This window comes from Hibiscus syriacus, unplaced genomic scaffold (assembly GCF_006381635.1).
Source record: "Hibiscus syriacus cultivar Baekdansim isolate YM2019G1 unplaced genomic scaffold, ASM638163v2 tig00111278_pilon, whole genome shotgun sequence".
In the NCBI taxonomy this organism is placed as follows: domain Eukaryota; kingdom Viridiplantae; phylum Streptophyta; class Magnoliopsida; order Malvales; family Malvaceae; genus Hibiscus; species Hibiscus syriacus.
In genome coordinates, this window is record NW_024063045.1 from 892,172 (window position 1) to 917,682 (window position 25,511).

Sequence of the window (25,511 nt, forward strand, 5' to 3'; positions counted from 1 at the left end):
AAGGGCCAATGTCTTATCTCGGCCAAAGTGTCCCTCATTATGGAGTTCACTTATAATTTGCTGCCTCAATGAACAATCTGGAATGCACAATTGTAATCCACGAAACAGATACCCATTATGCAAAACAAAATCATGACGGTGACCCTCAGTTACCTCCTGAAATATCCTTCCAAAGGAAGGATCAGCTGCATACATATCTGTGAACGTCTCAAATCCTGCAACTTTAGTACTCATGGTGGTGAGAAGTAAGGTACGACGGCTCAGGGCATCTGCGACGCGGTTCAAACTCCCTGCTTGGTGCCTCAGCGTAAAGTGAATTCTTGCAAGTATGCTACCCACTTGGCATGACGTCTACTCAGCTTGTGTTGGCCATTGATGTACTTCAAGGCCTCATGATCGGTAAACAGAATAAACTCCTTCTGTACTAGGTAGTGACGCCAATGCTTCAGGGACTGAACTATGGCATAGAACTCCAGATCATAAGTGGAATAATTTTTCTTTGATCCCGATAGCTTCTCACTGAAAAAAGCAACCGGACGACCTGCCTGACTCAGAACACCACCAATGCCAACGCCAGATGCATCACAATTTACCTCGAACACTTTGTCAAAATCTGGAAGTGCCAAAACTGGAGCCTCGGTCATCTTCTGCTTGACCAGTTGAAAACTGGCCTCTGCCTCCTCAGACCACTGGAAATCACGCCCCTTGAGGCACTCTGTGATAGGGGCGATCAGAGTACTGAAATTTCTAATGAATCGACGGTAAAAAGACGCCAAGCCATGGAAACTTCGGATGTCATGTAATGTTCTTGGTCTGGGCCACTCCAAGACTGCATCTATTTTGACTGATCTGCATGAACACCATCAGTAGACACAACAAAACCAAGAAAAGTCACAGAAGTAGTGAAGAAAGAACACTTCTTTTGATTGACAAACAAGCACTCCGTTTTCAGCATCTCAAAAACAGCACGGAGGTGATCGAAGTGTGAAGTCCATGTCGGACTATAAACGAGGATATCATCGAAGTAAACTACAACAAATTTCCCCATAAAAGGCCGCAAGACCTGATGCATAAATCTCATGAATGTACTGGGCGCATTGGATAACCCAAAAGGCATGACCATCCACTCATACAACCCTTGTGGCGTTTTAAACGCCGTCTTCCACTCATCTCCAGGCCTTATTCTGATTTGGTGGTAGCCGCTCTTAAGGTCAATTTTTGAGAAGATCTTAGAACCAGATAGCTGATCCAACATATCATCTAGACGGGGAATTGGAAACCGGTACTTCACTGTAATTCTGTTGATCGCTCGGCTGTCAACACACATACGCCAAGAACCATCTTTCTTTGGCACTAACAGAGCAGGGACTGCACATGGGCTCATACTCTCTCGGATATAGCCCCTCTCCAACAACTCTTCCACCTGTCGCTGCAACTCTTCGGCCTCCTTGGGACTGAGGCGATATGCTGGTCGATTTGGCAAACTTGACCCAGGAACAAGGTCAATTTGATGCTGAATATCCCTCATAGGTGGTAGTCCAGGAGGAAGATCCTCTGGCATCAAGTTAGAGAATTCTGCTAGCAACCGCTGCACCTCTACTGGTAAATCTGTATCCACGTCTACTGCATTGTTCTCGCAAGGTAGCAAGGCATAGACCACGTCGCCATGCTCAATCTCATCTAAAAACCTGGACATAGAAAGCAGATTAGTATTATGGGTTACTGGGGTAGGAGTAAGTCCTTCCCGCCGGGGTGCCAACACAATCTTTTTTCCCTTGATGCTAAGGGAATATGTATTCTTCCGTCCATCATGAATGACACTGCGATCATACTGCCAAGGTCGACCCAACAATATATGACACGCATCCATAGACACAACATCACACCAGGCATTATCAAAATATTTTCTACCAATTGAAAAAGACACCAGGCATCGCCTATCAACTGTTACCTCACTGTCTTTATTTAGCCATGACAACTTGTATGGCTTAGGATGACGGTCCGTCTTCAACTGCAATTTCTGGACAACCTCCTCGGACACTACATTCTCACAACTGCCGCTGTCAATGATCATTTTGCAGACTTTATCTGCAACTGTGCAAGTCGTGTGGAAAATATTGGTTCTCAACCAATCGTCCCCTGAATCGCCCTTGGGGGTAAGTAGACTCTTGCGAACGACCAGAGTCTCATGACCATCTCCATATAGCACATCATCAGTCTCATCATCGTCATACACGGGTTCGCCAATCTCCTCATTCTCGTCTTCCACGTTTTCCTCAATCAACAAATTTTTGCCCTTTTGACTAGCAGGCTTCCTGCAATCAGTCGCCCTATGCCCTTGTTCACCACAACGAAAACATCTAATAGTAGGGTTAGAATTACCCTGCGGTGGCTGCTGAGCAGGACGGGACTCTTGAGGGCGAACTGGTCGACTGTTGTGATCGCTCCTGATCACTGGTCTCCTGTTTTGCTGTTTTTCAACAGCAAGTGCACGCTGGTATGCTTCCGAAACACTCCACAATGAATGAAGGCTGAGGACATCTTGCAAGGGCTGGCGTAAACCCCCCAAATATCGCGCCACCATCTGCTCCTCCGTCTCAGATAAATCGTTCCGGGCGACCAATTGGTAAAACTCCTCCGTGTAATCATCGACTGATCGCGCGCCCTGCCTCAACGCATGAAGTCGCTGAAATAAGGTTTGCGTGTAGCCGAAGGGAAGGAAGTGGCCCTTCATCTTCTTTTTCATCTTCTCCCAATCAGTGATCTTGGCTTTGCCCTGTCTTTCTCGTGAACGTCGTAACTGTTCCCACCACGCAGATGCTCTGCCCTTGAGTTTGATGGCGATCAGTTTCACTTTCACACGATCGGGGACTTCCTTATATTCAAAAATACGCTCCACTTCATTAATCCAATCCACGAATCCCTCGGCCTGTAATGTACCAGAAACTCAGGGAGATCGACCCGAAAACCGAGGTCTCCATGACGCTCCTCCCGACCACGGTGCTCCCGGAATCCTGCGCCCCGGAATCCTGCGCGATTGTGATATGGGTTTTCGAAAGTGGAATTTGTATCGTGATCAGAGGCCTCACGATCCTCTAAATCCTGCGCCGCTAGGCGCTGGGTTAATTCTGCGACTTGCCTCTGCAAATCCGCAATCATCACATCCTGAACGCTGCGATCACGGCGTTGGGCTTCCTCATTCGGAACCTGCTCACGACGACCACGACCACGACCTCCAGCCATTGAAACTGGTGAAATTTCCCAAGAAGATGTTGAAGCTCTGATACCAACTGACGCCAGACAGAATAGTGATTATCCTGTAGGCTAGCTCCGACAGACGATTCACAAGAGAAAATTCGCCCAAAAACCAGAGAAAAAAAGTCTCTAGGGTTTAATAAAATATTATAAAATCAATAACTGTCTAAAGCAGTCCACAAGCCGGACTGTTATAGCTAAAAAAATCGTCTTTATTCGAATTTTGCCAAAAATAGCAAAATCCCGAAAATCACTCTAAATTGAAATTCGAAATAAAATAAGCAATCTCCCAAAAATCCGGTCTAAATCGGATTTAAATTGACTTCCTAATTAACAATCGAAATATTACCATAAATAGTAAAAAATAACTAAATCTAGTGATTCGGAGGGGAAAACGGCAGAATTTGAGGTTGAAAAAAAGGCCACATGGAGCGTAGCTCAATGTGGAGAGCGTGCGCGTCGAAAAGAGCTTTCCGGATTGGGGTCTTATGCGCGATTCTGACACCTGTAGCCAAAGTTATGGCCAAAAGACTGAAACATACTCAAAACGACCCCAATAAGGAACATGTCACAATCAATTCCCGCCTTTGCGCTGATCTGCCAACTCATGGTATCTCAGCGCCATCAACGTGCAATCTGACAGCTCAGCATCATCTGTCTCAGATCCCCCTGCATCAAGAAGTTAACGGTAGAGGGACTAAAATAAAACGAATCGATAATGTTAGGGGCTATTTTCCCTTAATTTTTTTGACCAAAATTAGTCATACCGAAAACATTGGGGACTATAGGTATAGTTTACCCTTAAAACATTGTTTTACCATGAATTAGAAAAATATTTGTTTATGGGTTATAAATTTAATTAAATCTAATGGTTATAAATTAATGTAAAATTTATTAGTTTGCATAGGGTAAGTATAACCCATTCCTATATATACATATTGAACAATTTCTACCTAGGGGAAGGAAAGTTTTTACTCTTAATGATATTTTTTGGTTGCAAAGTGAATGAAAAATGTCACAACCAATTTTCAGCTATAGGACTTTTTTAGGAAAATAAACGATTTTTATAAAAAAAAAATGGGAGTCGCCACCAATCATTTTTAAGGTGAGATTGAAACACCTAAAACTAGTAGGAAATTTAATAAAACATTTTATTTTTATAAAATACCATTTTTTGGTCTGCGAAATCAGAAATCATGTTCGGGAGTCAGTTACGCGTGGTAAAGGATTAGCACCCCGCAGCGTCCAAAATTGGTACCTAATCGATTACCCCATATTTTAAAATTGGAGATTTTGAGTTCAAAATCTTATTTGATTTAAAATCCACTATGTATGCAAAGTTCGAAAAGGATGTCGACTTACTAAGATCAATAACAACCACCCCAAGCAAAAGTGAAAGTTTCATTACCAACCCCAATAAATAAACATTACCTTAATGATTTTAGAAAACATGATGAGGGTTTTGAAAATGATGTTAATTTACTTCGACAATCAACAGCGGTCACCCCTGGGCAAAAGCGGAGGATACAATATTAACCTCTAATAAATGAACATTGCCCTATTTAAAAATCGAAATGCAGTCAAGCAATCGGTTATGGAACCTAATTATACTAAATTAATAAATCAAAGCTTCTCTCAAACTTAAAGTGTCAAATTATGAAGTTTAAAGAACTTAAGGGATTAAACCTAAAAGTGTAAGCTCTAATATTAATCCTAATCACTTTTAGTGAATTATTGAATTGAATAGTCAAAATGGAACCTTGAACATAAACGAAGACCAAATCAAAAATTCTCCTAAATTACAGGACTAAGTGAAATTAAACCTAAAATTGAGGCTCTACAATATTAATCTAGTCAATCTTAACCAATTATTTGATTCGAATAATTAAAATGGAATCTCGAGTAAAAACAAGGATCGAGTAAAAAATTCACCTAATTTAAGCATGAATGTGAAACTAGGCCTAAGATGGAGGCTCTAATATTAATCCTAATTAATTTTAATCAATTATGAAATTATTCATCTAAATTAAAAAAACTCTAAGGACCAAATCGAAAGGAATCTAAATTCAAAGAATAAATTAAGGATACAAGTGATCTATCAAGGATTAAATTAAAAGGATAAAATAATTAAATGCAATTAAAATATATAAAATGACTAAATTGAAACAATTTAAAAAATAGAATTAAAATTGAAATATTAAATAAATGACTAAAATGAAAGAAATCAGAATATAAAGCTTAAATTAAAACAGTGCAGAAAATTAAAAGCTATAATTTAAAGGACTGAAATGTAAATACCAAAAATTTAAAGGAATAAATTAAAGGTGTAGAAAATTAAAGACAAAAAAGTAAATAACAGAAAATAAATCAATTAAATAAATTTAGAAGTTAGGGGTTAATAATTAGAATTTTACCCAGATCATAAACAACGCGAATCATACCGTAGGGTGTGTCAACGCGAAGTCGTAGAATAATTTGTATACATTTTATAAAAGTTATAAGTTAGAAGTTAGAAAATTAGTGGGTTAGCGGTTAGAAATTAGCAACGTTAGCAGTTAAAAAATACAATTTTACCCGGACCATAAATAATGTGAATCATACCCCAGGGCGGTCACCACATGGTCGTATTAAAGTTTATATTCGAAATTTAATAACAGGGATCAAAATGTAATAGAAATAAAAAGGTAGCCAAAAATGAATAAACAGTGACCAAAATGCATAAATTGAAACTATCACATCATATTCATAAATAAAATAAAGACACAGAGTCGATTAGTGGCTAAAATATAACAAAATAAAAATCAGTAACTAATTTTAAACAAATGGAAAAGCAAAATAGTGACTAAATTAAAGCAAAGCAAAACAGAGTGTCAAAATCAAAGAAAATAGCAAACAAGGACCTAGTGATTGAAATGGAAGAATTCGGCTAAGATATAGGGACCTAAGTGGGTATTAACCCAAAACTAAGCCTATATATTCATGTTTTAACCATATTTGGCTAAACAATTAACCCAGCCAATAAAAATCTGTCCTCTTTCCTTTTTCTGTAACAAAGCTCCCAAACCATACAGCCGGTCACTCCATAAAAGCCTAAGGCTTTCAACGTCGGCCACTACTATGGTGGCCACGCTACCCTCCGACCGGAAACCCGAGCAACCAAGGAGCCCGAGCGTCACCAAAAAATGACCCTAAGCCCCACTCTTTTTTTTACCAAACTCTCCTCCCCGGCCCAAACCTCTAAGAACCGAGACCCCCCTAAGCTTCCGATGTGCAAGCCAACGACCTAGACTCCACCAAAGAACGCGAACGGCGAGGGTAAGTCACTTTCCTCCTCTATTTTGTTTTTTTTTCTTTACCCACATGCATCAACAAAAAAAACGAAAATGAAGAAACCTAGAATACCTTTCGAAGGAAAGGTTTTTGCCTTTTGATGTTGCTTTTTGATTCTTTTTCTACGGGTAAAAATTACAATGGGGATTTTGATGGGTCTTATATTTCCCTTTACAAGTGAAAAACAAAAAAAAAGAGATTTTGCTGATTTGTGTCCTTTCTTTTGTCTTGAATGGCCGATTTGGCACTGGGGGGCTGCTGTGGCTTGGAGGGATCACTGTTGGGCTGAATTGGTCCATTGGTCGCAACATGGCTACTGAATGGGGCACACTTGTTGCCGACGTGGGGAGCTATTCACGTGACTTCCGTATGTGGTCACTGATGCGAGCTACTTGGAACCGTTCGGGACCACTGCTGGGTCGATGATGAGGTGGCGCGAAGCAGGGGTCACGGGCTGCTGCACGCTCATGTCGTTGGGGGTTACATGTGGGAGCCAAAAGGTTATGGCTGGCGGCGGCTAGGATTAAACGAATCAGTAAGGGTTTTTGGTTACCCTAAATATGTGGGCTCGTTGGGCTTGATGTAAATTTAATGGGCTGTTGGTTATGAGTCTATGGCTATTTGGGGCTGAATGTTTTTGTAAAATTGAACATTTATTTTTGGATTTTTGATATTATTTGGTATTTTGGTTGTAAGTAATAACAGGCTATAATTTGGACTTTAAACACCTAAATGAATAGATGGTTACTTATTAAGGTTTACAAACACTATATGTTGGAAATTTCTCAAAGCCCGTTGATCCATTGCAAATATTCCATGAACTAATTTTCATTTCCACCGCCAGTGCCACTTGAATTAATTTGATCTCAAAATCCGAACTTAAAAATCAATTCGATCTCGAAATCCAAACATTTTTAAGTTGATTCTCGATTTCCTTCAATCTGTCTCAAAATGTTCAGATAAAATTCAAGTATTACAGTGTTATTTTATCTGGATGACGAGTGGTGGCACGTGACATATTATACCGTATAATAATATAAAGGCTTTTAATAAAATAAATGTATGATCATATATAATTTAGTTTATGTAGTATATAAGGATATAGTTTGCATGTTGAGTATCATAGCAATATAGTTTAGTGAGTATATAGTTTTCATTAAAGATCATGTATCATGTCATATTATATAGCTCATTAGATTGTTACATATTACATAGTTCATTAGGTCATTGCATATTAAATGTTATGTAGTTTATTAGGTAGTTGCATATATATTGCATATTATATAGTTTTGTTAAATAGGTGTATGTTATATTGTTGCATTAAATAATTAATATAGTTAAATAATTAGCATTTTCTTGTTAGAATAATCCATATTAGATTAGGCCATTTCACTTTTATTTTTGTTTTTGAAAAATCAAAAACCAAAAAGAGAGTCCACTTTTATTAGTATATGCCCATTACATTTGATTTGATTTTTAAAGGCCCAAACAAATGGCCCAATCTTTTCAAACATATACATATAATCTAAAACGGTTGCTCACCATTGTTACAACTGTAGTCTAAGGAAACATCCCAAACAAATCACCGCAGTAAATGGCCTGATCGATATGTGGATGAATTTTCTTTATTTCAGTCCCAAGTTCTTGTTCAATCCTCTACCTGTTAGGGGGGGGGGGCATATAATCAATGAATCATTTCAAATTCAATGTATATTGTACTAAAAGTTTCAACCCAGCTAGAGAGATGATAACATACAAGTTAAAGCTGTCCTCGTAACTGAACAAATTCACTGCTAATCCAAGATGACCAAACCTTCCTGATCGACCAACCTGCTCATTAAGTGGACGTCCGTGAGGATTACCAAAAATAAAGATCAATGCTGCAACTTAAAATAGAGAAAATAAAGATCAATGCTGCAACTTAAAATAGAGAAAATATTTTAGCAAACATACTCGGTGAAGGTAGGTTTCAGAGTTCTTGGAGAAGTCAAAGTTAATAACAACATTCACCGCTTGAATATCTATACCACTTGTGAAAAGATCTGCAGCAAGTATACTTACATCATTTATTATGAAATCATTCTTCAATAACGAGTATTACAGAATGCTTTATTAAGAGCAAAACCATTTTCTGCACTAGGGAGTTAATACTAGTGAAACTAAAATTAGAAGAATGCTACACGAAACAACAAAATATCAAAACCAAAACTTCCATATTGCTTAACATGTACCACCATATGTTGGCAATCATTCAAGTTCCAATATTCACATAATTAATGCCTTAGTTTAGGATTTTGCGAAAGAGAGACATCAAAGCTAAAAGTGTGGAATAGCACTGAAAAAGATAAGCAGTAGAGGGTTCGGGTAGTAGGTTATACATTTCAGCATCCGAAAATGAAAGAGGACGAGAAGAAAACAAATGCCTGCAAGAGTATATCTAAAGAAAAAAAAGCCTACAAGAAATACAGCAAATGGAAGTCCAACAATCTACACATTTCCTAGTTAAATAATCGAATTATCCAAGAAGATTAGCTCGTATGATAAACCCACAGCATAACATACCAGTACAGACAAGGTTCCTGCATGCTCCATTGCGGAAATCATGAAATACCCTGTTACGATGGCCTTGTAGCATCTTTGCATGTATATAAAAGCAAGAAGCCAAGTTCTGTAATTTTCTTGGCCAACAACTCCACTCGATTTACCGAGTTGCAGAAAATGATTGATTGGTTTTTTTGCAGCTGTATATAAATATATTCACATACCATGAAAACAAAAGGAAAAGAGAGAAGATTAGATAAGACGTTTATTCAAGGGAAAACCTTAGGGAAAAGAGTATTTAAGCAGTGGACTTTCTGCCTTTCTTCCACAAAAGCATAATATTGTGTAATACCCTTTAGGGCAAGTTCATCCATTAGATTAATAATATAAGGTTTTTGTAGATATCTGTCTTTAAAGTCCTTAACTGTAACTGGATATGTGGCTGAAAACATCAAAATTTGGCGATTTTCTGTCAGAAAACAAATCAGCTGCTCTACAGAAGGTTGAAACTCAGGAGACAGAAGTTTATCAGCCTGAAAGAAACCAAAACACATAACATCAAACTGTGCAGATGAAAATATTAAAACAAGTACACTACAAGACAATCAAATACCTTCCTTTTTACAGAAACCTATAAGAATTATTATGCTGATGACTCAACTTAATTCTAGTTGAAGATATAATATAAGAGAAGATATAATATAATATAAAAAGAATAAAAAATTCAGTGTAGTAATATTAAAACTAAAGATAGAGTGCTCAATCTTTACAGAAAAATAGACAAGGGGACTCGGGGATCTAATGAAATTAGTATGCACAAAAAATAAATAAAATAAATGCAGCCGCAACCAGCTTCACTAACTTCAAATAGTATATCAGTTAAATTTTCCAAAGAAAGATAGAATATATGGGTTCGGTAAAGATTGAGCATTTTATCTTTAGTTTCTCATATTACTACACTGAATAAGTATTAGGAATTATATTTAAATTCCTTAAGCTAAAAATCCCAAAACTAATGCAAGAACTTGGACCATTGGATAGAATACAGTAAACCGTTGTGAAGAGAACAAGGTGCACACTAAGCACTAAAACTACTATATTGCAGTAAATAAATGTATGTGTGTTTTGTTTGTGTCTTGTACATATAGAATAAGATTACGCCATATATTCTAATAAAAAATCTTAAACTGTGTTCCAGTGTGTCCAACAAACCATGCAATTTTTTTAATTTGCTGAACAACTTCCTTTGATTGTTCGTTGCTCAAATTATTGAGAATAAAGAGTTTGATATTGTCCCCATTTTCTACTATTAAAGGTACAGTTAATTTTAAAAAAAAAGTAGAAAGTAAAGAAATTAAGAACTTCAAAAAGGTATACTTTTTCTACACCTATAATCTGGGAGTGTGTGGTTGTGTGTGTGTGGGTGTTGGGGGTTGGGGGAAGCCTAGGAGTAGTAAGCACACGACTGATCAAATGTGCCTAGGAACACTTTGGTGCATGCCTCAACAACATGGACGATTGTAACAGGTTAAGGATACTACCACTTTCCCTTTTAGCAAAAAAGAAGTACAAATACTTAATTACCGGTTCAAATAGTGGCAAACACTTCTGGCCTCCTACCCAAGCAAAAAGACCAGCCATAAAAACCATTTGTCAAGATAAATAAAAAAATAATCTTCTTTCCTAGTATATCCAAAATGCTTCTAACTTCGTCAACTTCTCTCATGTTAAACTTGAAAGAAAGAAAAATTAAGCTGAGAGAAAAGTACAGAGAAACAACCAAATAATTACCTCATCCATGATAAGCATTGAACAATCTTTCAAAACACAAACACCCTTTTTAGCAAGTTCTAGTATTCTGTCAGGGGTTCCAAGCAACAAATGGACTGGTTGATACAAACGCATGATATCATCCTTGAGACTGGTACCTCATGTTGTGACCATGACTTAAATTTGTAAATGCTTTCCAAGCTCCTTGCACACTTGCGATGTCTGCAGAGCCAATTCTCATGTTGGAACAAGTATAACTGCAAAAACACATACATTGAGTAAAAACAAGAAACTAAACACATAATTAATGTAAAAACATCCAAGAGAAGCATTGACAACTTCTTTGGTGAAAAGTAAGATAATAAAATAGAGAAGGGAGGTATGAAATTGTCTTGTTTCTCAAATTAAGACAAACTGAGTTCAAATGTAGAACTTATTTGGGTAGGCTACAGAAAGATAATGTTAATGCCTGGACTGATGCAAAAAACTTGAACCTATTTGCAAGAAGGAAGACTTAATGCACTTGCTTCAGGAACTGGTACAGAATATTGTCTCTCACTAGACTATGAACATCCATGATAAAGCATTCAAACTTTAGTTAACTATATGCACAGATGGTATTCATCTCTTTTCTACTATTTGATCGACAAACAGATCAATTGGGTCTAAAATTGATGCACATAGAAATATATTATGAAAAACAGTGGATGAAGATTTAACCTTGAATAAAATTCTTTTCTTGGTCAATTTTTTCCAAGGCGGGAATGCAAAATGCTGCTGTCTTTCCAGTTCTGTTTATGGCTCTGGCAAGAATATCACTTCCAGTTAAAGCAATGGGAATACTCTCTTCCTGAATAGGTGAAGGTCTTTCAAAACCCTTCTCATATATTCCCATAAGAAGTTCATGTTTCAAAAGTAGTCCTCAAACTCATTTCCCTTTGTAGCTGTCACATCCTGGATATTAGATATGTGTCAGAAAAAAAAATCATTAGACTTCATTAAAAAAATTCATGCATTTCCAAATACTAGTGGTACCACTCTTTCCCCTAGACATTAGATATGTGCAGAAAAAATACAATAGATATGCTAGCAAAGATTAACTAAGCCAGATGAACTCAACGTCAGTGAACTACGTATCACTCTCCCCAAGTTAGATATATCATAGGATAAGAGGAATTAAAGAAAGTACACCTGCATTACCAGAATAATATAAGAGAACAATTTGTCCTTTGCACCATTCTAAAGATCTTAGAATAATTTATTTGTCCTATGCTGAAATTGCCTTCTAAACTATCCAATATAAACAGGGCCTTCAATGAATTGTTAAATGACAGTTCAGCTATACAAGGTTAATAACAAGGAAATAGAAAATCTAATACATACATGACAAAAATATCATTTACGAACACACCACTGTTTTATATGGTGGCATCTTTAGCCTTGCCTTCCAATCATGTGAACTGAAAGTGAATGGAGTAAAAAGATAAACAATTGTAAAACGACGCACAATAAACATGAACTTTCAGTCTATGAAATATAAATTGTCAACTCAATGGAACATACATAGTTATATTTTTATAAATCAACGAAGTAAATAGTAATTACAGGAGCAATTCATAAATTTGCCAAGCCACATTAAGTCCTTCCTAACAAATTGGAAGCTCAGGGCTAAATCAATCCAAAAGTTATAGCTCTATCCGGCAACGCAGGACACAACACGATACGGGGAATAACTAAAATGTGATACTAAAATGAACATAAATTCGACACTGAGTAAGTAGTAATATTCCAGAAGAGATAAAGCCAGAAATACAAATAAGGGAATTACAACAAAACAAGAATAAATCAAAATGGACCTCGAGTCAGTGGCTTCGGATTGTATGGTCTTCTCGACCTCGTCCATGACATTGGAGTCATTGCCGCCAAGAAACTGGTTTCTCCTGAGCCAGTGCTGATGTTGATGTTGTTGTTGTTGAAAGTGGTGGTGATTATGAGTAAAATTTGAATGTTTATTTGTCTTCCGGTGAGGAATGGACGGCGTTTGTGGACTATCTGAGTAAAAGGGTGTCTAGGAGAGCTGTCGGGGAACTTTTTCAACACCATGGTCGTGTATTAAGGGTTTACATTCTGATCGGATCCATTAAACTAAAGTATAGGAACCATACTTTTGCCTTTGTTTAGTTCGAGAAAGAGGAGGGGTTAAAGAAAGCGATTGAGAAGGTAAACGATACATGGATTGATGGAAAGTGAGTCTTTGTTGGGGTTGCGAAATATAATAGTAAGAGGGCTATGTTAGCAGTTGGGAGTACGTCCAAGTTGATTACTGAGAAGTTGAATAGGGGTGAGGATGGTAAGAAGAGAGAAGATATAGATGTTTTGAACAGATTAAGGGATGGAAGATCGTATAAGGATGTATTGGTTTCAAATGAATGGAGGAGGAATGAAAAATTTCCTATGGATAAAAGAGAAGGATGTTCGAGAAGGGATGTAGGGGTGAAGAATGTATGGGAGATGCACATCCCCTTGGGTGATTCGAATTGGATAAAACGTTCTCTTACAAGGATCATTAAACCATTATTTGAGTTGGGGTTGGTTCAAAAGAGATTAGAAAGTGATGGGATAAAGGTGAAAGTTTCCAGATGGGGTTATGCATGGTTACCTTTGGTTCGATTAAAGAGCTTGAAGAAACGTGGTCGAAGAAGAAGGGAGAGTTAATGTTCTGGTTCAATTGGTTGGAACCCCTTTTGAATGATAAAGGTATTTCAATGGCTTTTTGCTCGGTAGAATTATATGGCATTCCATTGTTATGTTGGAATGCTTCCTTTTAGGAGAAGCTGGTTGGAATATGGGGAAATTGATGTGTATTTTGTATAGCACGTTGAATAGGTTGGATTTGTCGGTGGAAAGGGTGTTGTTGAGGGTGGGAAGCCCTTTTGACGTACCGAATTGGATAACTTTAGGTGCTTATGGGAGATCATACAAAGTTACTATTAAAAAATGCAGCTTTCGGCGAGGAGGGGGAAGGTAGAAAAGTTGAGGTGGTTTAAAGAAGTGATCTGGAAGTAGAGGAAACACGTCAAAGGGTTGACAAGTGGCTTGATGGGACTGGGGTAGCTGGAAATTCTGGCCGCGGAGAAGCTTAATGTCAACGCAACAGGAAAATCATGGGGAACATGATGAGAGAAGGGTGTCAGATTTTTTTTACTTAAGTAGGGACTTTAGAGGGGACTTTGAGGGGATTGGTCTGAGGGAAAATTTGAACTTGTGGGCTAGTGGTCAAGCCCACTCCGATAAAACCAGTGAGCCCACCTCTCCCATAGGAAAAATAATTCCATCTGAGCCTACTGTTAATTACAGATTATGGGCTTTGAGAAGTATATGGCTGGTAGTGAGGAACATATAAGTGAGCTAGATGGTATGGGTAAGGTCGGAGATAATGGAGTTAAGGAAATAGGAAAAGTTGGTATTACTTGTAATTCGACAGATAAGGGGAGTGGATCAAGGAAAGAATATGCAACATTAGTTTCTTCACATGGGTATTTGGGAGAAAAATCATTGGAGAATGAAACTTCACGTTCTAAGTGCAATGGATATGTTAGAGATTTTGTAAGGAACACCAATAAAGATAGGAGATATGAGAGAGTTTATAAGAGAACTGGGGGTGTTAAAGAAAAATGTCAATCTGAAGTGGGGGATATGACTTTTATAGTTTCAGAAGATGATGAAGAAATTAATGGTACATGGGAAGTGGGAAATCTCTTAGGTATATCTTTTAAGGGGAAAAAGCGGTGGCTGAAAAATTAGCTAAAATTAGTAAAAAGTGTGGGGAGGAGGAAGGTCGATAGACTTTTCTTCATCTGAAAGGGGTGGTATTGTATTAATGTTAAATTTTTTGTTTTATCTTGGAATGTACGAGGTTTAGGGAGGAATGAGAAAGTGAGGGAGGTTAGGAGAAAGATAGGGGAAAAAAAGCCGTTAGTGGTATTCTTGCATGAAACTAAAATTCAATTGATGAACTAATCGTTGTTGAGGAGAGTGGGAGGGAGTTTCTTAAAAGGTAGTGTGGTTACTCCTTCAGTGGGACTGCAGGGGGGTTATTTATTCTGTGGAATAAATAGAAGATTGATGTTGTGGACCAGGTTGTGAATAGGAGATTTATTGCGGTTTTAGAAAAATTTAATGATTCGGATATTAAATGATGGTTTGTTAATGTCTATGGTCCTACAATTGAAGTGGAGAATGAAGGTTTTTTACTGAGTTGTTGTCGTTTGTTGAACAAGCTGGTGGACCTATTTGTGTAGGAGGAGATTTCAACTCTTATTTGATTCCTGAAGATAAATTAGGTATGAATCAGAATTTTCATTCAATGAAGGTTTTTTCAGATTTTATTCAAATGTCAGATTTAATTGATCTTCCTATGAGTGGGGGTACGTTCACTTGGGGAAATAATGGAGAGGAACAACTAGTTGTGAGGTAGGATAGGTTTCTGGTGGATTCGGTGTTCTTAAATTTGTTTCCGAGAATTTCTCAAATATTGCAGCCACGTTCTATTTCTGACCATAATCTTGTTTTGCTGGAGAATGTTTCGTTTGATTGGGGTCCTCAGCCTTTTAAGTTATTTAATTATTTGTTGGTGGACGTTAGCTTCCAGGAGATGATAAAAGTTAAGCTTGGGGATTTGAAGAGGAGGAAGAGGCGCAGAGGAATTTTTTTGTTATTGAAACATATTAAGGTGGTTGTTAAAGAATGGTCTGAAAGTAAGCATTTGGACTCTCAAAAGGAATAATAGAGTTGGAAAATTCAATACATGAGATGGATTTGGCGAGGCAGAAGAGTGCAAAATTGGTGGATTTTGATCGGATTATTATAGCAAAGAATGAATTATGGAAGCTTTACCAAAGTGATGAATGAATATGGCATCAGAAATTGAGGTGTAAATTGTTTTTGGAAAGGGATTGTAATTCTCGATTCTTTCATTAATGCAGCAAACATGGGTAGGGTAAATTCTATTCTTTCCATAAAGATTAATGAGGCGGAATGTGAAGAAATTAAAGCCCATATTCATGATCATTTTAAAGAGGCTTATAATTCAAGGAAAACATTAGAGGCAGTGGAGATTAATATGGACTTTGTTAAGATTTGTCCATATAAGGCTCAGAGGTTGGAAGTGGAATTTACAGAGGAGGAAATATGGGGCATTGTGTCTGAGGCAGATCCGAATAAAGCCTCTGGGCCAGACATGATGAATTTGGGATTCTTCAAAAAAAATTGGACTTAATTAAGGAGGAGGTAATGACATTTTGCAGGGATTGTTTTGCTGTAAAACAATGGGAGAGAGGAATTAATCATTCTTTTATTACGTTAATTCCTAAGAAAGTGGGTCCTTATTGATTTGATGATTTTTGTCCCATTAGTCTCGTTGGGGCTCTTTATAAAATCTTATTGAAGACATTAGCTAGAAGACTTAGAGGGTACATGGAGTATTTAATAGGGTCTTCACAGTTCGCATTTATTCCGGGAAGATATATTATGGATTGTTCTTTCATTGCTAATGAGAGTATTGATTATTGGTGGGAAAAAGGGTTATCATGTGTTGCATTCAAAGTTGATTTTAGGAAAGCATATGATTCGATTGACTACTCTTTTCTTATAAAAGTCATTGAGCTAATGGAGTTTGGTGAAAAGTGGATTTCATGGATTAGAAAGTGTATTTCAACTACTCCGGTTTCTGTTCTTGTAAATGGTTCACCCACAGAGGAATTTAAAATATCTAAAGGTCTTCGTCAAGGGTGTTCCCTATCACCCCTGCTTTTTAACTTGGTGGGAGAGCTTCTTAGCCGTATGTTGTCAAAAGCGGTGAATTTGGGGTTGTTTGCTAGTTTTACCATAGGAAATCATGGACAGGCTTTTAATATTTCCAATTTACAATTTGATGATGATCTTTTGATATTTTGTGGAACTTCGATCAATCAATTGAAGAATGTTAGGAGGGTATTGTTGATTTTTGAATTATTATCGGGTCTTGAGGTAAATTTGGTTAAAAGTAAGATTTTTGGGTTAATGTGGAGGAGGGGGTGTTAAACGAATGGGATGATTTTATTGGTTGTTTAGTAGGTTCTTTCCCATCCGATTATATGGGTATTCCTCTAGGTGCTAAGAGAAATTCAGCAGCCTTGTGGGAACTAGTATTGAGGATATTTAAATCTAAATTATCTAGATGGAAAGCTTCATCGCTTTCGTTGGCTGGCAGAACTGTGCTTGTTAAGTTGGTGTTGAGCTCTCTGCCTATTTATTTTTTGTCAATCTTTAATATTCTTGCCTCGGTTTTGAGAGTTTTAAATTCTATTATGGAAAGATTTATGTGGGTGAGTCGGGTGAGGAAAATATGTATTGGATGAAGTGGTCTTCAGTGTGTTTGCCTAAGAATTGTGGTGGGCTGGGGATCCCTAATCTACAACTAGTTAATAGAGCTTTATTAGGCAAATGGATTTGGAAATTTTCTGATAAAAAGGATCTAGATGGAAACAACTGATCTGTTGTAAATATAAATTGGACTGTAATGATTTGTTTTTGAAGGTGGTTCTAACCCAAGCTTCTTGGTTATGGAAGAATGTTGCCCAAAGTTGGATGGTAATGGATGCGTTTGGTGAGGTAGCTCGGAATAAATTGGTTTTGAATGTCGGGGATGGGAAATCTATTTTATTTTGGCATGATGTATGGATTGATAGGGTGTCGCTTAAGGTTAGGTTTCCTAGACTGTATGTTTTATCAGTGAATAAAGTGGGGAAAATTTCAGATTTTGGTTCATTTTACTCTGAAAAGTGGATTTGAGATATAAAATGGATGAGGAATTTGGCAGATTGGGAAGTGGATATATGGATTGAATTTATGACATTATTGGATTCTGTTAATGTAGATCACAGTCATATGGATTGCTTATTATGGAAAGGTAGTGGAGATAGGGTATATTCAGTCAGGTCATGTTTAAAGGGTTGGTTAAAGATAGTGGGGGTTGAACAAGTTTAGAGTCCGATGGTGTGGAGTGGCTTGGTTCCTCATAGGGTAGAATCTTTCCTATGGCGGGTTTTAAACAAAAAGTTAGTTGTGGAGTGCAAGTTAGTGAAGAGAAAGGTTCCATGTTTAATTGATTCATTGTTCCCGTTTTGTGGGTTGCTTCTTGAAATGATTTCACATCTATTTTTTACAATTAATGTTTCTTGGATGTTGTGGTGTAGATTCTTAAGAATTTGGAATGTTCAATCATGTTTACATTTTGGCGCTGATTTTTTCATGTAAGTTTGGTGGGGATTGGTTTTGAACTCTGATATTTGGAAAGTTATTCTCGGGGCTGTTTTGTGGTCTATTTGGAAGTACAGAAATATGATAGTGTTTGAAGGTGGGTCTTTGGATCAAATCAATCTGTTTTTCCTAGCTAGATACATACTGGTGGCATGGTACATTACAAAATACAAAGAGTTTTCGAGGTTCTTCGATTGTCTTATAGGGGATCATTTGATTGCGGATAGATGTGGAAGTTAGGGGAATAGGGTGGTCAATCGGGTTCGGTGGGTTCCGTCTCCTGAAGGTTTCTTCAAATTAAATATGGATGGTGTTGTCACAGATGATTGGATGAAAAGTGACATAGGAGGGATTATTAAAGATTCAAGGGATTCTACGTTGGCTTCATTCTCTGAGGCTGTAGGTAAAGGGCCTCCTACAGTTGCTGAAATGTTGGCCATTATTAAGGGTTTGAATCTTTTTCTTTGATTTCCAATAGGGTGGCAAAGGTAGACTTATTGTTGAGTGTGATAGTCTTGTTGTGGTTAATTGGATTAAGAATTTGGGGTTGTCTGAATCAACTATGTTTGTTGTTGAATGGAATTTTAGAGTTTATTAGGGATAAAGATGTGATGATCAGGCATATTCCTAGAGGGGAAAATAGGGAGGCTGATAAGTTGGCTAAAGAAGGCATTGGATGAGAAGGGTTGTTTGTAGGCCCTAAAGTGTAGTTATGGGGGGGTTTTATTTCGTTTGGTTTTGTGGTTGTATGTTTCCGATGTAATCTAAGTTGTAATTTTTAATGGTTCAATAAAATTTATGAGACACTCTTTTCCTCCTTCCAATGTTCGATGAAACTTTCATATTTCGTTGAGTATGAAAGGGGGTTTTTAATGAGGTCTCCCTATTCTATCAAAAAAAATTCCTCTGCACGTACTACAGTTGCGACGACCTCGAATGAAAGCTAGAGTTCGCGTTCAGTCCACCTCCCCGACCATCGTCGATCCCCGATGGATACCTTCCTCTACTATCTATATCACAGCTATAAACTCCCAAAAAAAAGATTCGAAATACTAATAGAAACCTAAATCTATACACGAACTACAAAATTTTAATGGTAGAAAACTCAAAGAACTAGACCTAAAAGGCGCGCCTAAAGCGCGGGACGCTTATAGACGCAGAACTAAACGCCTCTAAAGCCATAAGCGAAGTGACAAACGAAAGGCTCTCTCAGGCGCTTAAAGGCGAATACTTTTTGAAGATGCATTGGGTGCACCGCTTCCACCTCTTTAGGGAATTAGAAAATTGGGAATTAAAAAGAAGAGAGAATGATGCAGGAGGTGAGATGGAGAGATATAGTTAGTCTAAGCCTATTATGTTAGTTTCTTTCTTTTAGTACCGCTTCTGCTTCTTTAGGGGGAATTAAATAGTAACTAACTGCTGCAGTAGGTGAGGTGGAGAGAGGTCCTAGCTTCTTATGTCGGTCACTCTCGTTCTTTTAGCACTGTTTTGCCACTTTAGATTAAAAGCATGTTGAGTGCTATAGTCAGCAGGTGAGGTGGAGAGACATGGTTGCTCCAAACCTCTGCTTTATGTTCAGTGATTAAAATCATCTTTATTTTAAATAAGGGTAACTACATAAATTGTCACTAATCTTTCGTTTTATCATCGGAGTTTCAAAACTAATGAATTAGTCATTAATGTTATTAGTTTATAATAAATTAATCACTAATGTTATCGATTTATAAGAAATCCATCCATCAATATTAGTAGTTGTTAACTTGGTTGACATAAAGCTAATATGGTGTGTTAACTACTGAGGTGACACAATTTAACCATAAAAATAATCATTTTGACTAGTCTTTTCTTCACTCTCCCTTCCCCACACTTTTTTACCTCCTCGAGCACCAAAAACTAAAAATATATTGCATATAAGAGAATAAATGAACATATTTATACTGATATAAGTATGTGTTAATTGCTAAAATATTGAGAAATGTACATATTTACATCGGTGTAAGTATGTGATAATTGTTACACTTTTTTTTATTTTATACATGCTACATGTATAAGTTGTACAACGAAATATCATGTCAAATTATTTGATAAAATTAACATAAAACATAAAAAATTATAATATAGAAAAAAATTTATGAAAATTAATACTAAAAACTAAACTCAACAAAATACATATAAAAATAAAACTTGAATCAAACACATACATAATAAATACTCAAAATAAAATAAAAATTTAATATTTTTTTACTTTTTATTGTATGCATCATATTATTTTATAATAACAAATATTAAAAGATTTAGAACCACGATAGAAAACCAAAAGAAATAAAATAAAGGGTAAATTACATAAATGGTCCACTGACCATATGATACTGCTTTGTTGAGTCTTACGACTATTAAAAGTTATAAAATAGTCACTCGACTATAAGGAGTTGATTTGTTGAGTCCCTCAAATATTAAAAGTTACAAAAAGATCACCCGGTTATTCATTATGTTCTAAACTCATCATTTTTTGTTGAAACATTAACGATGTCTGAGTTGGAAATTAACATGCTGACTAAGATACGATGGTCGTTTGAGATTTTGAGATCAAGTTTTATCATATCTCAGTCAACAGTTTAACATCCAACTCAGATTGTTGTTAATTTTTTAACAGAAAAGTACAAGTTTGGAACATAATGAATAGTTGGGTGACTATTTTGTAAATTTTAATTGTCGAATGACTCAACAAAGCAACTTCCTATAGTCGAAGGATCATTTTATAACTTTTAATAGTCATGAGACTCATAAAAATAGTCTCCTATAGTTAGGGTACCATTTGCATACTTTACCCTAAAATAAATTTATATCAATGTATACAACACTTTACATCGGTGTAAGTACGTATTCGTTTTTTTTAAAAATAATTTTGTTTATTGTCGGTGTCTCGGTGCATCACTTAATACACATATTCTTTGTTGATTTTTTACTATGATTATACCCCTTACAAAGCTCCTTCACTCTGCACGTTAACACATCTGGATTGTGTTTTCAGAAGAAAGTCTCCACGGAAGAACATCTCAACATAAGATGTAATGGACCTGGCGTATTGTATTCCTAAAAAAATCGTAATCTTTTGACATAATTTCTAGCATACCCTACTTGATTTGATAGAATTAAAGTTGATTAACAACCGACCAAAACAACAAGATTTGTATATCATGTCAACTTAAGAGTAATTAGGGACGAACACAAGATTTTATGTTAGGGAACGAAAATAAATTATCAATAGAAAATATTTAAAATATATGAACATTTGAAATTTGCAGGGGACTGACCCTGGCAACAGACCCTCTAGTTCATCCCTATGAGTAGTCATCATAATTTGGTTCACAAAATATAAGATTACTATTAGAAATAAGATTATTGGAATGTTACATTACTTAACATATGAATGAGAATGTTATATTACTTTGTTTGATTTGTTTGGCAACAATGTAAGATTATAATGTTTGTTTGAAGGAATATAAGATAATAAAAATGTATGTTTTACCAAGGTGTACTTGAGATATATTTTCTTTTTTAAGTTTTTTAATATTAAATTCAAAATATTTACACAGAATTTCATAGAAAATATAATTTTATATTCTCTAATATATATATATATATATTCAATAAAATTTATACACAAATAACTTAATATATTTTTTTTTTTTTAAAATATAGAAACATACTTACACCAATAAAATTATGTGTTTATTTCTAGGTACTAAGATATTGAGAGATGTACATACTTACACCAGTATAAATATGTGTTAATTGCTACGATATTGAGAGATGTACATACTTACACCAGTGTAAGTATGTGTTAATTGCTAAGGTATTGTGAAATGTACATACTTACACCGGTGCAAGTATATGTTAATTGCTAAGATATTGAGAGATGTACATACACCAGTGTAAGTATGTGATAATTGCTAAGATATGATAGTTGTTTGAGATTTTGAGATGAAGTTTTATCATATCTCGTCAGCAGGTTAACATACAGCTTAGACTGTTGTTAATTTTTAACAGAAAATGACGAGTTTAGACATAATGAATAGTCGGGTGACCATTTTGTAACTTTTAATAGCCGAATGACTCAACAAAGCAATTTCCTATAGTCGATGGACCATTTTATGACTTTTAATAGTCAAGGACTCATCAAAGTAGTATCTATAATTAGGGGACCATTTGTGTACTTTACCATAAAATAAATTTAAATCAATGTCTGTAACACTTTACACCGGTGTAAGTATGTGTTAATTGTAACCCTTTACACCAGTGTAAGTATGTGACCTTAACATGTTGTTGCTCTACCATGAAAAGCCGTCTGATTATAGATAAATTATCGCCTACGACTTTCCACAAAAATTAAAAGAGATTGTATTGTCATCAACTGACACAATCACCTATGTTCTATATGGAGTTTCTTTGTTGAGTCCATCGACTATTAAAAGTTATAAAATGGTAGCCCAACTATAGGGAGTTGCTTTATTGAGTCCCTCAAATATTAAAAGTACAAAATGATCACCATTAACTTTATAAACTATTCAATTATTTCATGTTTGAGTCTTTATAAGGTCATTTATTACCATTCACTTTATTATAAATTTATGTTTTGTATACTAGACAAATTTAGTGGTCTAGCTTAGTGGTTAAGACACTTAGTTTTTCAACTTGTGTCTCAAGTTCAAATCCCACCAATAATGGTTACTGATTTAATTTATTTTCCATTCATTCAATTGGTCAACACATGGAACTACTTGATTGAATGGAAAATTTATTAAATAAAAAAATATTAAAAAATCCAATTACACAATGACACATGTCACCATCGAATTGAAGATTAAATTTATTTAATCAAATAAAAGTTAGGACCAAATTAATAGAAAGTGTAAGTAATGAAGACTAAATGTATAATTATATAAATTTTATTAACTGCCACATGTACACATCATCTCCTCCGTTAATATTTAACGGCAAGTGACTTGATTGACAAGATTTAAATAGTTAGGTCACCCGATTGATAAAATTGAAAAATCAATGGTTAAAGTAAAAAGGATAGATAGTTTGATGGTCAATGGAATAATTTACCCTAAAAATAATGTTTTATAAATATTATATTTTAAGTAAATTACATTTAGATTTTAACTAATTTATAATTATACGTTTAGTACTTTACGATTTAAAGCTTTTATAATTTAATTTAATGGTGCTCATCGTTTACCGTACTCATGAACGCTCGTCGAGCGTGCCAGCATCATCCTATCGATAAATTATCAACTACGACTTTCCACCAAAATTAAAAGAGATGTATTGTCATCAACTGACACAATCACCTATGTTCTATAGGGAGTTTCTTTGTTGAGTCCCTCGACTATTAAAAGTTATAAAATGGTAGTCCGATTATAGGGAGTTGCTTTGTTGAGTCCCTCAAATATTAAAAGTACAAAATGATCACCTGACTATTCATTATGTTCTAAACTCATCCTTTTTGTTGAAACATTAACGGTCATCTCCGTTGGAAATTAACTTGCCGACTGAGATATGATAGTCGTTTGAGATTTTGAGATAAAGTTTTATCATATCTCAGTCAGCAGTTTAACATCCAACTCAGATTATCGTTAATTTTTTAATAGAAAATGACGAGTTTGGAACATAATGAATAGTTGGATGACCATTTTGTTACTTTTAATAGTCGAATGACTCAACAAAACAACGTCTTATAGTCGAGGGACCATTTTATAACTTTTAATAGCCAATGACTCACCAAAGTAGTATCCTATAGTTAGGGGACCATTTGTTTATTTAAGGTGTGAGTATGTGTTAATTGTAACACTTTACACCGGTGTAAATATGTGACCTTATCTTGTTGCTCTATCGTAAAAAGCTGATTGATTATCGATAGGGATGGCAACGGGCCGGGTTCGGGCCGGGTATTGGTCCCCCGTCCCCGTCCCCGTTTAAAAAACCGGTACCCGTCCCCGTTTAAAAAACCGCGGGGATTTAAACGGAGATCCCCGTCGGGTAATCGGGGAAAACCGCGGGGAAACGGGTATCCCCGTTTAGCATAAACGGTTATTTAAACGGGTATTGGGCCGGGTATTGGGTTGGGTATTGGGCCGGGAATCGGGCCGGGTATATATATATATTTAAATTAAATATATAAATATATATTTTTATTAAATTAAATTTATATATTATATATATATATATATATATATATATATATATATAATTATTTTAATATTATCGGGTCGGGTATCGGGGCGGGTAATCGGGGCGGGGATTACCAAACCCGTCCCAGTCCCCGTCCCGTTTAAAATAAATGGGTTTTCCCCGTCCCCATCCCCGTTTATCATCCCCGAACCCGACCCGTTTAATTCGGTTTTCGGTTTTCCCCGTCGGGTTCGGGTTTTTTTTGCCATCCCTAATTATCGATAAATTATTGTTTACGACTTTCCACCAAAATTAAAAGAGATGTATTGTCATTAACTGACATAATCACCTATGTTATATCAACAATTTCAAACATTACTTAATTTGTTGGGTTTTTTTTTTCATTTTATTTTTAGAGATCATATTTAGTGTATTGTTGATAGTAAGTCTTATATATTTCGGAAATCATAAAATGTCACTTATCAATCAATAAATAAAAAGTTTCATGGAAGATTTATAAATAAATATTGATAAATATATTTAGGGAAATTTTATACACAGTCTATTAGTTAAGACTTAGAGTTTAAGATTAAAGATTTATATTTCAAATAATTATGATTATATAAATTTTAATTTATATATTTTACATAAAAATTACTCGTATATTTAAAATTAATTATGACTATTGTCCCAATCTCCTTATCCTCTTATCTGATATCATAATAGAAAGCTCCTTGAATTAAAGTTGTCTAAAATCATGGAAATAAACATTATACCAAACATAGCAGCACAAGAGGTGATATTCGTTCCTTCATTGGTTATATTTTTCATTGGATTTTTCTATATATCCCGTTTGTTGTTAGTTTTGATTATTACAAAACATAAACTACATGGATGTAAAAGAAAAAGGAACAAGTTAAAAAACAGAAAGAAAAGGTATTTGCAGCATTAATTAGCGAAGGAGTTGACTCATCAAAAAAACAACTTTGTACCTGTTCAGATTATGGAAAAGAGATAATATTCGCAAACAAGCAACTTTGTAGATTAGCAGGGAGTCAGGGACTACTATTATCAAATGTACCTGTTCAGTTCATTCAGTGTTCAACACTCAAACAAGCAATATTCACAAGCAACTACAT

General features: G+C 35.7%; 1 pseudogene; it reads right to left on the bottom strand.

Annotated features, from left to right (window-relative positions):
- Window positions 1–8,145: 8,145 nt before the first annotated feature.
- On the bottom strand, window positions 8,146–12,880 carry LOC120157930 (annotated as a pseudogene).
- Between the last annotated feature and the right edge of the window lie 12,631 nt (window positions 12,881–25,511).